The sequence below is a fragment of the Aegilops tauschii genome, chromosome 1 (assembly GCF_002575655.3).
Source record: "Aegilops tauschii subsp. strangulata cultivar AL8/78 chromosome 1, Aet v6.0, whole genome shotgun sequence".
Lineage (NCBI taxonomy): Eukaryota > Viridiplantae > Streptophyta > Magnoliopsida > Poales > Poaceae > Aegilops > Aegilops tauschii.
In genome coordinates this window covers 384635171-384651802 of record NC_053035.3, presented here as the reverse complement: position 1 = coordinate 384651802, position 16632 = coordinate 384635171, and positions in this window count along the sequence as shown.

Here is a 16632-nt window from a genome sequence, read left to right as displayed (position 1 = left end):
TCAAAATAAGCGCTAGTAGCAGCGGCAGTAGAACGCGGAAGTACCGCGCAAGTGGTACTACCGTTCTACTACCATGCTATAGTCGTTTATTATGGGTAGGCCAACACAAGGCCAATCCCAAGCAGTAGTGGGTGCGGTACTGGTCTGCGGAAGTACCGCCAAGCAATACTACCATGGGCCAGGGTGGTACTACCACTTGGGTGCTGCAAAATTGCCCAAGTAAAAAAAGATGGATGCAAGAAGACCAAAACTGCTATAACTTTTGCAAATGAACTCTGATTTTGATGAACTCAACCTTGATAGAAAAGCTAATGATAATAACTATCAAATCACGCCTGGAAATCTTACGAAGAGGCAAAAGAGATATGCCAATGATATACAGGTGTGAAACATTCAGGAGTGAAGAACCGTCAAAAACTCCAACATAGAAAACACAATAGATGATTAATAAGAAATCCGTTTTCGATGTACTCGAGCTTATCATGAAGATGACCACAAGCTCCAAAACTCACACAGAGAAAAGCCAAACAAGAACCAAGAAAGATGATTCCAAGAATGCAATGGTTTGAGCTCTCTACGAACGATATGATCAAGCTACTCACTCGAGAGCCCCCCTTGATAGTACGATAATCGATCCTATAACCCGATCTCCGAACTAACACCATGAGATCGATAAAATTGAAAACCTACCAAGGACAAACCTTTGCATTGCTCATAATCCACTTGAGCTAGATGATGACGATCTTGACCTTCTCAAATTGGACCACCTTTCTTGATTGCGCACACTCAATGAAGACAAGTAGATTGCTCCCACATACTTCACTATGGGTGAGCCTCTCTTAGGCACATCTTCACATGTCCATTATCATGAGAATGGACGGCAAGCTTCAAGCATGATCTCTTCATGATGCTCCACTTGAACTTGCACACCGCAACCTTGATGACGATCACCACTTGATGTCATCCTCCATGGGTTATATGATACTCCCTCCGTCCGAAAAAAGTTGTCACCGTGGTCATTTTATGAAAAAACCCTCCAGCTTTCTCCGACCAAACCCGCGGTCCATCGTCTCCGACACAGCGCAACTCCACTTTGCGCAGCACCACCATGCCGTTCCGCCGCGCCGCTCCACCGTTTCTTTGCGACGCCTTGCAGCTCCACCACGCCGCGCCGTCGCGCCGCGCAGCTTCACCGTTCCCCACGCAGCTCCCCCATTCCCCTTTTCCCATCCCTAAAATTCCCACCTTTCCCCATCCCCTCGACTGCCTCGTTGCTGACGTCCCCGTGCTACGGATGACACGGGGTTGCTCATGGATTCACCAACGAGCTATGCTATCATCTTATCCCCTCTCCTTTTGGGATGCGGATGTGGATCGCCATTGACCTGTGGATCCTCCGGTCTTCCCTCCCTACAATAGCCCATGGAAGATGTCTGTGGCGAGCGAGCTGAGCAGGTTGGATCACCAGAACGGCGCCGCCGTCGTGCCTTCCTTCCAGCCGACCTGCACGTGGTTAGTGGCAGTCTGATCCCAGTGACACTGAATACTCCTATAAGCCATGAACACCGAACCTTTATTCCACTGAAACCACAATGACAATGTCAATATAGTGCATAAAAACTGAATCTTTAATCCCAGTTCAGTAGTGTGAGCATTGTATCAACTGTTAGAATTTTGAGATGACTCCTTACTGTACTTTCCTTTTGAGTTAACTTGCCCATGCCCATGCCTTCCTTTTTGGTAACTTAATTTTAGTTAATTTACAAATGTTTCTTTTAAGTTACTGCTATGGAAGTGAGTTAACTTCCCATGCTCATGCCCATGCGCATATCATTTCAGTTAATCATGCATGCCTAGTGGATGGCGGCTGCTGTGGAATTCGACCCTGACGACGGCGGCTCCTCCTCAACATCCCAGGCTCCTCCTCCATGTACAAGTGCCCAAGTGCTCTGCAAGTCTGCAGGTCCTTCTCCTCGTGCCCAAAGTCTGAAATTTTGATCTTTTTGGAACCATTTGTCTCTAAAGCAACACAATGTGCAGTAAGATTCTGCCATTTAGTGCAGTAAGATTCTGCCATTATGCTAACATTATGTGCAGTAAGATTCTGCCATTTTGTGCCTCTGCATTTCAATTGTCTAACGCATATTGATCTGTGTATTGAACAAAACATATAGGCTGTTCTTTGAAAGTTTGAGTATTGATTTCATAAAGAAAAAAGTGATGTCGTTAATGTATTGATAGTGCTGATGCTGATGTTAATTTGGACGCCTCGAAGGATTTATTTATCCTTTTATGTTAAAATGGTGGAAGGCTCAAGCAGCCCAAGTTAAGTCATAAAAATTCAGATTAGAAACTAGTCCTAGTAACAAAATGAGAGAATGCCAGAATTAAGAAGCAAGTACTCCTAGTGTGGCCACTCTATAGATGAATTAAGAAATTCCAAATTGTTTGAATTGGGACAGTTGTGGTGAATGGGTCAAGTTGTGCTAGTTAGGTCTGAAACCATGACAAAATTCAGAAAGGTCATGTAATGAAGTTTGATTAATGTTGTCCTACAGTGTACTCATGTAATGAAATTTTTGCAGTAGGGCTAGTCTTTTCAAATAATTCCAGATAATTCAAATAAATCCAAATAATTCCAAGTAATTCAAATAAATTACCTAAACATGGCCAGTTAACAGAACCTGATTGTTAACAAAACCTAATGGTACGATGCTTAGTGTCTAAGATTGATCAATTGATCAAGATTACAAAAGAATGCACACATGGAGCATTAAAAGGCATAAAAGGAGATTTAATTTTAGGTTGATTGCTTAGGCCCCGTTCGGCAATTCGCCGGCTCCTTGAAATCCGTGGAGCATCGTTCGCCTGCTCTAAGACTTTTCACTGCAGCTCCGTCCGCTCCCGGAGCGGAGCAGTGGAGCGGATGGACACCGAACGGGCCCTTAGTCTATCACCATAGCACTTTTTTCCTAACACTTTCGACAACCATAGCACTTTACTGAACCTGTACATGCACTCCTACTGGAGTACTCCTTCAATACATGTTCAATTGTCCAATGTAATATAGGAGGAGGGTCAACAACAATTCAATTGTCCAGTGTAATGTAGGAGGAGGGTCAACAACAATTCAGTTGTCCAGTGTAATGTAGGAGGAGGGTCAACATCAAACTACTACAGCTGAATAATTTAGTCAACTTCTTAATCCAAGAAGTTGCATGGCATTATAATCTAATCCAATAATTTAGCAAGAAGCTTTTAATCCAACAAAAGTCTGAACCTTCAGGAGCTGCGAGACAAAAGTTTAAAACATTGACGTAAAGCAAGCAGTAGAAATATCATTCTCATAGACTTGTTCCTTTTTCTTTTCTTATTAATATAGACATCGTGACTGAAATTTGATCTACCACTAGATCTACAGAAAATGGACACTTATTGATTCCCATTCAACAATATGGTGACAAGTGATGATAACAGGACTAAAGGGGTGCAGCAATAACTTGGTAAATCCGTTTTGTCTGAAAACAGTTAACTGGAACTGTCTGAAACTGTTAACTGTTTCTGGGATTTCTGAAACTTGGGAATGCATCACTGGGACAATATGCAGTCACTATACAGATTAGGATATTACTCACAATTCAAACTTGTGTATTGTCAAAAAGGTTTAGGCTCAATGCTGCATTGCTGAAAATCACAGTAAATTTTAACAGTTTGGGGTACAGATTAATTGAAACCTGAAATTTTAACTGAATTTTACATCCTTCTTCTTCTTCCTGAGGAACACGAGCTCTGGCGGCAACACAAGGAGCAGGGCAGAGGAGCAGTAGCACTGCCACGTGCACGGGCAGAGGGGTGGCAGCAGAGACGTCCACCACCACCACCACCAGCCGGCGGTCCTGCGGAGGAGCAACGGCAGCACGAGCACGACCTTCTTCTTCCCCTGCTCGCCGGCGTAGCCGCTGCTTCTGGGACTGGGCGGGCTGGCGTCGCCGCAGCCATCCTCCTACTCGAGCCCCTGGAACTCGTCCCTCCTCCGGGACGCTGCCGTGCTGCTCCCGCCCCTGGACGCGGTCGTCACGTACCCCTCGTCCTCGTCCTTCTCGGTGATCTCATGGCCGGCGACGGCGAAGTCCGCGGGCAGGTCAAAGGCACGGAGGGCGAGCACGGCTAGGGCCTCACTGCCGGGGGCCGGATTGGGGTCCGGATCAGGAGCCAGGGCCTCGCTGGTGGGGGCTCCAGTTCTTCCTGATGAACACGGAGCAGCGGGAGCTTGAGCAGCCTCCGTGTGGCCGGCGCAGGTTGGCCGTCGTCGAGCGCTGTGGCCCGACGGCGGGTGCCGAAGGTGGCTGGGGCGACCACTGTGCGGGCGGGCGACGGAGGAAGGAGGAAGAAGCAGAGGGGGGCTGATTAGCAACAGTTTAAAAGGTGGAAGTGATTTTTTTGCAAAATTGCAAATGAACTAAGGCGTGGACAACTTTTTTCGGACGGAGGGAGTATCTTTCTTTTGATGCACGCCCATGGAAACATACCTAACCTCACAAAGAACTCTCACATAGACCATGGGTTAGTACACAAAGCGTAATGCACAGTTCTTATCATACCATGAGATCACTTGATCCTTCTCGGCACATCTTCTGTGCTTTGTGTGTTGATTGATGTCTACTACACAACCTTCTTCTTGTAGACGTTGTTGGGCCTCCAAGTGCAGATGTTTGTAGGACAGTAACAAATTTCCCTCAAGTGGATGACCTAAGGTTTATCAATCCGTGGGAGGCGTAGGATGAAGATGGTCTCTCTCAAACAACCCTGCAACCAAATAACAAAGAGTCTCTTGTGTCCCCAACACACCCAATACAATAGTAAATTGTATAGGTGCACTAGTTCGGCGAAGAGATGGTGATACAAGTGCAATATGGATGGTAGATATAGGTTTTTGTAATCTGAAAATATAAAAATAGTAAGGTAACTAATGATAAAAGTGAGCGTAAACGGTATTGCAATGCTAGGAAACAAGGCCTAGGGTTCATACTTTCACTAGTGCAAGTTCTCTCAACAATAATAACATAATTGGATCATATAACTATCCCTCAACATGCAACAAAGAGTCACTCCAAAGTCACGAATAGCGGAGAACAAACGAAAGATTATGGTAGGGTACGAAACCACCTCAAAGTTATTCTTTCCGATCAATCCATTGGGCTATTCCTATAAGTGTCACAAACAGCCCTAGAGTTCGTAGTAAAATAACACCTTAAGACACACATCAACCAAAACCCTAATGTCACCTAGATACTCCAATGTCACCTCAAGTATCCGTGGGTATGATTATATGATATGCATCACACAATCTCAGATTCATCTATTCAACCAACACATAGAACCTCAAAGAGTGCCCCAAAGTTCTACCGAAGAGTCAAGACGAAAACGTGTGCCAACCCCTATGCATAGGTTCATGGGCGGAACCCGCAAGTTGATCACCAAAACATACATCAAGTGAATCAATAGAATAACCCATTGTCACCACGGTTATCCCACGCAAGACATACATCAAGTGTTCTCAAATCATTAAAGACTCAATCCGATAAGATAACTTCAAAAGGAAAACTCAATCCATTACAAGAGAGTAGAGGGGGAGAAACATCATAAGATCCAACTACAATAGCAAAGCTCGCGATACAACAAGATCGTATCACCTCAAGAACACGAGAGAGAGAGAGATCAAACATATAGCTACTGGTACATACCCTCAGCCCCGAGGGTGAACTACTCCCTACTTGTCATGGAGAGCGCCGGGATGAGGAAGATGGCCACCGGTGAGGGATCCCCCCCCTCCGGCAGGGTGCCGGAACAGGGTCCCGATTGGTTTTGGTGGCTAGAGAGGCTTGCGGCGGCGGAACTCCCGATCTATTCTGTTCCCCGAAGGTTTTAGGGTATATTGGTATATATAGGAGGAAGAAATACGTCAGGGGAGCCACGAGGGGCCCATGAGGGTGGAGGGCGCGCCTAGGGGGTGGGCGCGCCCCCTGCCTCGTGCCTTCCTCGTCGATCCCCTGACGTGCACTCCAAGTCTCCCGGATTGCTTTCTTTCCAAAAATAACTCTCCCGAAGGTTTCATTCCGTTTGGACTCCGTTTGATATTCCTTTTCTTCGAAACACTGAAACAAGGGAAAAAAACAGGAACTGGCACTGGGCTCTGGGTTAATAGGTTAGTCCCAAAAGTGATATAAAAGTGTTTAATAAAGCCCATAAACATCCAAGATGGATAATATAATAGCATGAATACTTCATAAATTATAGATACGTTGGAGACGTATCAGCATCCCCAAGCTTAATTCCTGCTCGTCCTCGAGTAGGTAAATGATAAAAGAAAGAATTTATGAAGTGTGAATGCTAGCAGGTGCATAAGTTTGATCAATGATAATTTCAATCACCTTTTCTAGCATCATTATATGTCATAACAGTAGCTCATATCATGAAACTTTGCATGATCAAGTAACAAACTATTCACATGTTAAAGTATAGAACATAAACTTTCTTGAAAACTAACAACCCGTGTTATTAGTCATCAAACAATTACAATTCATCTTATTTTCAGGAAGAGTCTACGTCAGAGCTTTGATTCAGCAAACTTCACATACTCAACTATCATTTAGTCTTCCATGATTGCTACCACTCAAAGCATATTTTTAGAACAAATAGTATTCATCAAACACAGAGAAAGATAGGGGCTTAATGTTTCGCCTCCCAACCTTTTACCTCAAGGGTAATGTCAAAATAATAATTCATGCTCAAATATATTTGAATGGCCATATATGCTTAGATCTTTCCATCACATGATGCTTGCCAACTAAAGAGTAGGTTGGAATGAGAAGGAATACTACTGACTCTTGCATAAAAGTAAAAGATAGGCCCTTCGCAGAGGGAAGCAGGGATTTGCAGAGGTGCAAGAGCTCGAAGCAAAAACAGAGATGAAAATAATTTTGAGAGGTATGCTTTCATTGTCAACATAACGACCAAGAGTTCCCAATATCTTCCATACTAGATACATTATAGGCGGTTCCCAAACAGAAAGGTAAAGATTTTTACTCCCCCTCCACCAACAATCATCAATCCATGGCTTGCCCGAAACAACGGATGCCTCCAACTAACATCAATCCTGGGGGAGTTTTGTTTGCAATTATTTTTGATTTGATTTTGATCGATCATGGGACTGGGCATCCCAGTTACTAGCCATTTTCTCGTGAATGATGAGCGGAGTCCACTCATCGTGAGAATAACCCACCTAGCATGGAAGATACTGCTAGCCCCTAGTCGCTACATGAGCGATTCGGGCATACAAAACAGATTATTATTTGAAGGTTTAGAGTTTGGCACATGCAAATTTACTTGGAACGGCAGGTAAATACCGCATATAGGTAGATATGGTGGACACTCATGGAAGAAACTTGGTTCAAGGAGTTTGGATGCACAAGCAGTATTCCCGCTTAGTACAGATATTTTGGCTAGCAAAAGATTCTGAATAGCAAGCACCACATGTTAGAGGATCCATAACAATATAATTTCTATACAAATATACCCAAGCATAACTCATTATGTTGTCTTCCTTGTCCAACTTCAACTAATTTGCTTAGGTTTGAAAATAATTAATGGGGCTCACAATCATAGAAGATGTCCAAGATAGTATTATATGTGAAATCTCTCTTCCTTCAATATTCTTTCATGAATTGTTCAAGTGACCAATACAATGTTTGCTAGCCTTCAATAAATTTACCACCTCTACTTCTTATATGTGAAGTCATTACTCCCCATGGGATAAGCATATGAAACATATATAATTTCAGATTTATGACATTCAAATCATTCAACCATTTACTCATAGGATATAAGTGAAGCACACGAGTAAATGACAAACTACTCCAAAAAGATATAAGTGAAGATCAATGAGTAGTTAAATAATTATGTAGCTATGTGAAGACTCTCTCTCATTTAAGAATTTCAGATCTTGGTATTTTATTCAAACAGCAAGCAAAGCTAAATAAAACTACATTCTAAGAATAGCAAACATCATGTGAAGAAGCAAAAACTTAGGATCAACCGATACTAACCGATAGTTGTCGAAGAAGAAAGGTGGAATGCCAACCGGGGCATCCCCAAGCTTAGACGCTTGAGACTTCTTGAAATATTATCTTGGGGTGCCTTGGGCATCCCCAAGCTTGAGCTTTTGTGTCTCCTTAATTCCTCTCATACCACGGTCTCCCTAAATCTCAAAAGCTTCATCCACACAAAACTCAACAAGGACTTGTGAGATAAGTTAGTATAAACCAATGCAAAAACTTTATCATACTCTACTGTAGCAAATCACTAAAATTATCATTCAACATTGCATACTAAATGCCTCTGCATATTTAATACTCCTATCATCAAATAGAATCATTAAACAAGCAAACATATACAAACAATGCAAACATAACAGCAATCTGCCAAAACAGTACAGTCTGTAAAGAATGCAAGATTCACCATACTTCCCTAACTCCACAAATTATGAAAGAAAATTCCCAATGTAGTAAATTTATCAGAGCTTATTATTCAAAAGGTTTCAACATTTTATCACATTCTGACTTTTCTAGGGAATTTTTGCAACAGCGGTAAACTTTCTGTTTTGAAACAGCAACATGTAGACTTGCAAAATAAGCATGGTAAAGGCTATCCTTGACATTTTTATTGAAAATAGAGATGCAAAAAGTTATTCTAAATAACAGAAAGCAAATACTAACAAAATAAAATGACGCTCCAAGCAAATCACATATCATGTGGTGAATAAAAATATAGCTCCAAGTAAAGTTACCGATGAACGAAGACGAAAGAGGGGATGCCTTCCGGGGCATCCCCAAGCTTAGGCTCTTGGTTGTCCTTGAATATTACCTTGGGGTGCCTTGGGCATCCCCAGTATTAGGCTCTTGCCACTCCTTATTCCATAGTCCATCGAATCTTTACCCAAAACTTGAAAACTTCACAACACAAAACTTAACAGAAAATCTCGTGAGCTCCGTTAGCGAAAGAAAACAAAACACCACTTCAAGGTACTGTAATGAACTTAGTCTTTATTTATATTGGTGTTAAACCTAATATATTCCAACTTCTCTATGATTTATAAACTATTTTACTAGCCATAGATTCATCAAAATAAGCAAGCAACACAATGAAAACAGAATCTGTTAAAAACAGAACAGTCTGTAGTAATCTGTACCAAACGTATACTTCTGGAACTCCAAAAATGCTAAAATAAATTGGTGGACCTGAGGAATTTGTCTAGTAATCATATGCAAAAAGAATAAACTAAATAGCACTCACCAGTAAAGAGTTTTAGCTAATCTCGTGAGCGCTAAAGTTTCTGTTTTTTACAGCATGATCATAAAGACTTCACCCAAGTCTTCCCAAAGGTTCTACTTGGCACAAACACTAATTAAAACATGAAACCACATCTAAACAGAAGCTAGATGGATTATTTATTACTTAACAAAACCAAAAAGCAAGAAACTAAAATAAAATTGGGTTGCCTCCCAACAAGCGCTATCGTTTAACGCCCCTAGCTAGGCATGATGATTTCAATGATGCTCACATAAAAGATAGGAATTGAAACATAAAGAGAGCATCATGAAGAATATGACTAGCACATTTAAGTCTAACCCACTTCCTATGCATAGGGATTTTGTGAGCAAACAACTTATGGGAACAATAATCAACTAGCATAGGAAGGCAAAACAAGCATAACTTCAAAACCTTAAGCACATAGAGAGGAAACTTGATATTATTGCAATTCCTACAAGCATATATTCCTCCTTCATAATAATTTTCAGTAGCATCATGAATGAATTCAACAATATAACCAGCACCTAAAGCATTCTTTTCATGATCTACAAGCATTGAATTTTTACTACTCACCACATAAGCAAATTTATTCTCATCAATGGTAGTGGGAGCAAACTCAACAAAATAACTATCATGTGATTGAAAATTAAGATCAAGATGACAAGTTTCATGGTTATCATTATTCTTTAAAGCATACGTGTCATCACAATAATCATCATAGATAGGAGGCATGCTTTCATCATAGTAAATTTGCTCATCAAAGCTTGGGGGACAAAAAATATCATCTTCATCAAACATAGCTTCCCAAAGCTTGTGGCTTTGCATATCATTAGCATCATGGATATTCATAGAATTCATACTAACAACATTGCAATCATGCTCATCATTCAAATATTTAGTGCCAAGCATTCTAATGCATTCTTCCTCTAGTAATTGAGCACAATTATCGGAATCCTTATTTTCACGGAAGACATTAAAAAGATGAAGCATATGAGGCACCCTCAATTCCATTTTTTGTAGTTTTCTTTTATAGACTAAACTAGTGATAAAACAAGAAACTAAAAGATTCGATTGCAAGATCTAAAGATATACCTTCAAGCACTCACCTCCCTGGCAACGGCGCCAGAAAAGAGCTTGATGTCTACTACACAACCTTCTTCTTGTAGACGTTGTTGGGCCTCCAAGTGCAGAGGTTTGTAGGACAGTAGAAAAGTTCCCTTAAGTGGATGACCTAAGGTTTATCAATCCGTGGGAGGCGTAGGATGAAGATGGTCTCTCTCAAACAACCCTGCAACCAAATAACAAAGAGTCTCTTGTGTCCCCAACACACCCAATACAATGGTAAATTGTATAGGTGCACTAGTTCGGCGAAGAGATGGTGATACAAGTGCAATATGGATGGTAGATATAGGTTTTTGTAATCTGAAAATATAAAAACAGAAAGGTAACTAATGATAAAAGTGAGCGTAAACGGTATTGCAATGCTAGGAAACAAGGCCTAGGGTTCATACTTTCACTAGTGCAAGTTCTCTCAACAATAATAACATAATTGGATCATATAACTATCCCTCAACAAGCAACAAAGAGTCACTCCAAAGTCACTAATAGCGGAGAACAAACGAAGAGATTATGGTAGGGTACGAAACCACCTCAAAGTTATTCTTTCCGATCAATCCATTGGGCTATTCCTATAAGTGTCACAAACAGCCCTAGAGTTCGTAGTAAAATAACACCTTAAGACACACATCAACCAAAACCCTAATGTCACCTAGATACTCCAATGTCACCTCAAGTATCCGTGGGTATGATTATACGATATGCATCACACAATCTCAGATTCATCTATTCAACCAACACATAGAACCTCAAAGAGTGCCCCAAAGTTTCTACCGGAGAGTCAAGACGAAAACGTGTGCCAACCCCTATGCACAGGTTCATGGGCGGAACCCGCAAGTTGATCACCAAAACATACATCAAGTGAATCAATAGAATAACCCATTGTCACCACGGTTATCCCACGCAAGACATACATCAAGTGTTCTCAAATCATTAAAGACTCAATCCGATAAGATAACTTCAAAGGGAAAACTCAATCCATTACAAGAGAGTAGAGGGGGAGAAACATCATAAGATCCAACTACAATAGCAAAGCTCGCGATACATCAAGATCGTATCACCTCAAGAACACGAGAGAGAGAGAGAGAGAGAGAGAGAGAGAGAGAGAGATCAAACATATAGCTACTGGTACATACCCTCAGCCCCGAGGGTGAACTACTCCCTACTTGTCATGGAGAGCGCCGGGATGAGGAAGATGGCCACCGGTGAGGGATCCCCCCCTCCGGCAGGGTGCCGGAACAGGGTCCCGATTGGTTTTGGTGGCTAGAGAGGCTTGCGGCGGCGGAACTCCCGATCTATTCTGTTCCCCGAAGGTTTTAGGGTATATTGGTATATATAGGAGGAAGAAATACGTCAGGGGAGCCACGAGGGGCCCATGAGGGTGGAGGGCGCGCCCCCTGCCTCGTGCCTTCCTCGTTGATCCCCTGACGTGCACTCCAAGTCTCCCGGATTGCTTTCTTTCCAAAAATAACTCTCCCGAAGGTTTCATTCCGTTTGGAATCCGTTTGATATTCCTTTTCTTCGAAACACTGAAACAAGGGAAAAAACAGGAACTGGCACTGGGCTCTGGGTTAATAGGTTAGTCCCAAAAGTGATATAAAAGTGTTTAATAAAGCCCATAAACATCCAAGATGGATAATATAATAGCATGAATACTTCATAAATTATAGATACGTTGGAGATGTATCATTGATCAACCTAAATCACTCTTTTGACTTAGACTTGATCAACCTTGTATCTTATCTTCTCTCTTCATAAAGATGATTTCTTGAAGGTAAACATGAATGTTCACACAAACTTCTTCTTCAAGCATGCTTGCAATAGGCTCAACTATCACATTATCAATCTTTGGATAAATCCTTGAATACCACCTTGGTTAACACATAATCTCCTTCTTTCAACCTTGAAGCCAACATATGGTCTTCAAGCATTGCCTATAGACAACCCCTTCAAATATAATTCAAGGCAAACATTAGTCCATAGGGATTGTCATCAATTATGAAAATCAAGCATGGGGGCACCATGCTCTTTTAGCGTGTGTACTGTGTTCAATAAAAAAGTTTGCAAGAGTAGGTGCTTAAGTTCGTCCTTTGTTACTACAAAAAAGGGTTGCTATCAGAAGTTCACAATAGGGTATGCTTCAAAACTACATTAAATTTCATTTCCTTGTGTATCGCTATCCCGGTCTTTCTCCAAGACAGATCTAGCTCAATGCTCATATTTCATCTGCTATTTAAAGAGACCGTTTAATGAAAAAACTACAACAATACAAGTATGTGTTCCAAAAAAACTATCATTTCCTCTCCTAAAACCTATCATTTTTGTGCTAAAAACTACCAAATTTTGTAGGTGTCGGTTCGGCCGAAATAAACCCAATTATGAGAGGGATGGCCCATAAGTCAGGCCTGACATGGCACAATATAGTCAACTCCATTAGGTTGATAATTATGTTGACAGTTATGACATGTGGGGCCGTCATTGTCAATTCTTGGCTGTGTCCGGCCTCTCCCTCTGGCATTTACTTGACCACCTTACCAGCAACAACACACAAGTGGCAGCTCGTTGGATCACAACACGCCGACAAGGACAAGACGAACACTCATGGTAGCTCGTTCATCTCTGCGCATGAGAAGCTGGCCAGATTACTCAGCCGTGGCACGAGGGTCACGCGCATGGAGTAGCTCCCTCACCCACACCGGCCGCATGGTTGGCGCCTCCATGCCGCCCCCGAGCTCGTCGATAGCTTTCAGGAACTGCATGACGCCCGACAGAATTGCACCTGATGCGGCTAGAAACTGCGTCAGTATTTCCCCAAAGAGGAAGGGATGATGCAGTACAGCTACGGTAGGTATTTCGCTCAGTTACGAAACTAAGGTAGCAATACAGTAGGAGAACCAAGCAACACTATGTAATACCTGCACACAAAGAACAAATCCTTGCAACGCAACGCGTAAGAGGGGTTGTCAATCCCTCCTTGGTAAAAAGATAGATTAATTTGTATGAGTTTGGATAAACAGATCTGAATAAAACACGAAATAAAATAAGTAAAGAAAAAGTGCAGCAAGGTATTTTTGGGTTTTTGGAAATATAGATCTGAAAACAAATACGACAAAAGATAGATCGTAAAGCAAATATGATAAAAGATAGACCTGGGGGCATAGATTTCACTAGTGGCTTCTCTCGAGAAAATAGCACAGGGTGGGTAGACAAATTACTGTTGGGCAATTCATAGAAGTACAAATAATTATGACGATATCCAAGACAACAATCAATATATAGGCATCACGTCCAATATTAGTAGACCGAAATGATTCTGCATCTACTACTATTACTCCACACATCGACCGCTATCCAGCATTTATCTAGTGTATTAAGTTCATGGAGAAACGAAGTAATGCAATGATACGTCTCCAACGTATCTATAATTTTTGATTGTTCCATGTTGTTATATTATTATTCTTGGATGTTTCACAATCATTTTATAGCAACTTTATATCATTTTTTTGGGACTAACCTATTGACATAGTGCCCAGTGCCAGTTGTTGTTTTTTACTTTGCAGAATATCAGTACCAAACGGAATCCAAATGCAGCAAAACTTTTTGGACATTTTTTCTAGACCAGAAGACACCCAGTGGGCCAAAGAAGTACTAGAGGGGAGGTCCATGGGGAGCATAACCCACCAGGGCGCGCCCAGGGGGTTGTGCCCCCCACGTAGCCCCCCATGCACCGCCTCTCCGCCCTATAAATTCCCAAATATTCCAGAAACCCTAGGGGAGTCGACGAAACACAATTCCAGCCGTCGCAAGTTCCAGAACCACGATATCCAATCTAACACCATCACGGAGGGGGTCATCATCCTCATTGGTGCCTCTCCGGTGATGCGTGAGTAGTCCACCATAGACCTACGGGTCCATAGGTAGTAGCTAGATGGCTTCCTCTCTCTCCCTCTTTTGATTCTCAATACAATGGTCTCTTCAAGATCTATTTGATGTAACTCTTTTTTTCGGTGTGTTTGTTGGGATCTGATGAACATTGAGTTTATGATCATATCTATATCCATGAATATTATTTGAGTTTTCTTTGATATCTTATATGCATGATTATTTATAGCCTTGTATTTCTTCTTCGAATCTTTGGTTTAGTTAGGCCAACTAGATCAATTTTTCTTGCCATGGGAAGAGGTGCTTTGTGATGGGTTCGATCTTGCGGTGTTCTTTCCCAGTGACAGAAGGGGCAGCAAGACACGCATGTATCGTTGATGTTAAGGATAACAAGATGGGGGCTATTCCTACATGAATTGATCTTGTCTACATCATGTCATCATTCTTATTGCATTACTCCATTTCTCCATGAACTTAATACACTAGATGCATGCTGGATAGCGGTCGATGTGTGTAGTAATAGTAGTAGATGCAGGCAGGAGTCGGTCTAGTAATCTTGGACGTGATGCCTATATATTGATCATTGCCTTGGATATCGTCATAACTATTCGATCTTCTATCAATTGCCCAACAGTAATTTGTTTACCCAGCGTGTGCTATTTCTTGAGAGAAGCCACTAGTGAATCCTACGGCCCCCAGGTCTATTCTTTATCATATTTGCTTTGAGATCTATTTTTATTTGCTTTTATTTCCAGATCTATTATTCCAAAAACCCAAAAATACCTTGCTGCACTTTTTTATTACTTATTTTGTTTTGTGTTATTGCGAGATCTATTTATCCAAAATCATACAAACCAATCTATCTTTTTCCAGAGGAGGGATTGACAACCCCTCCTACGCGTCGGGTTGCAAGTATTTGTTCTTTGTGTGCAGGTACCATTTACATAGTGTTGCTTGGTTCTCCTACTATATTGATACCATGGTTTCATAACTGAGGGAAATACCTACTGTGGCTGTATTGCATCATCCCTTCCTCTTTGGGGAAATACCGACGCAGTTTCAAGAGACATCAAAAGGAATTTTTGGCCGTTGCTGGGGAGGCATCATCAACATCTATCTAATTCTATTTTCGTTACATTGTGTGCTTATTTTGATGAATCTATGGTTTGTATCAGGGGGTATAAGCCATGGTAAAGTTAGAATACAGTAGGTACAATACAATAACAAAATTTGAATGGGTTTGCAACAGTACTTAAAGTAAAGATTGGTTTTCTTATACCAACGGATCTCATGAAGGTTTTGTTAAGTTATTTGTGCTTGAAGTTTTCAAGTTTTGGGTGAGATCACGATGGATGAAGGAATAAGGAGTGAAAAGGGCTTAAGCTTGGGGATGCCCCATGGCACCCCAAGTTATTATTCAAGGAGAACCAAGGAAGTAAGCTTGGGGATGCCCCGGAAGGCATCCCCTCTTTCTTCTAACGACCATCAGTATTTTACTTGGAGCAATATTTTTATTCGTCACATATCATGAGTTTTGATTGGAGCGTCTTGTATTATATGAGTCTTTGCTTGTTTTGCTTTTTAGTTTGTCACTAGTATCCTTGATGGACACACCTATTTGAGAGAGCCAAAATTATGCTATGACTTGTTAGAATTGCTCTTTATGTTTCACTTAAATTTTTTGAGCTATGGAATTGCTCTAGTTCTTCACTTATATCTTTTTGAGCACGGTGTGCTTTAATATTTTTGAAGAAATGCTCTCATGCTTCACTTAGATTCATTTGAGTGTTAGTAAATTTTTGAAGAAATTCTCTCATGCTTCACTTGTATTATTTTAGGAGATGAAAACCTTTATGCTCATGTTCTTCACTTAAATTTGTTTGAGCTTGTCAAAAGCAATTGCAACTTCTGAAATTAGTCCCAAAGTGATAGATATTCAAGATGGATATAATAAAAAATTCATGAAGATCATTGGACAAAATAAAGTTTATTCCTTTTTCCACCATACTTTAACACTCCACGGCTAGCCGTATCCACGGGTACCGTCCATACCAACACTTTCCAAGGAATTTATTATTTGACAATGTAAAGTAAATTTCTTTTTCATTTCGAGACTTGGCATCCCTATTACCGCCGTACTCTCGTGCAATGGCAAGTGAATAAACACTCATCTTGAGAATAACACATCTAGCATGGAAAATATTGGCCACCCCCTGCCGCTTCATGAGCGGTGCAAGCACACAAAAAGGAAATTCATTTTGAAAA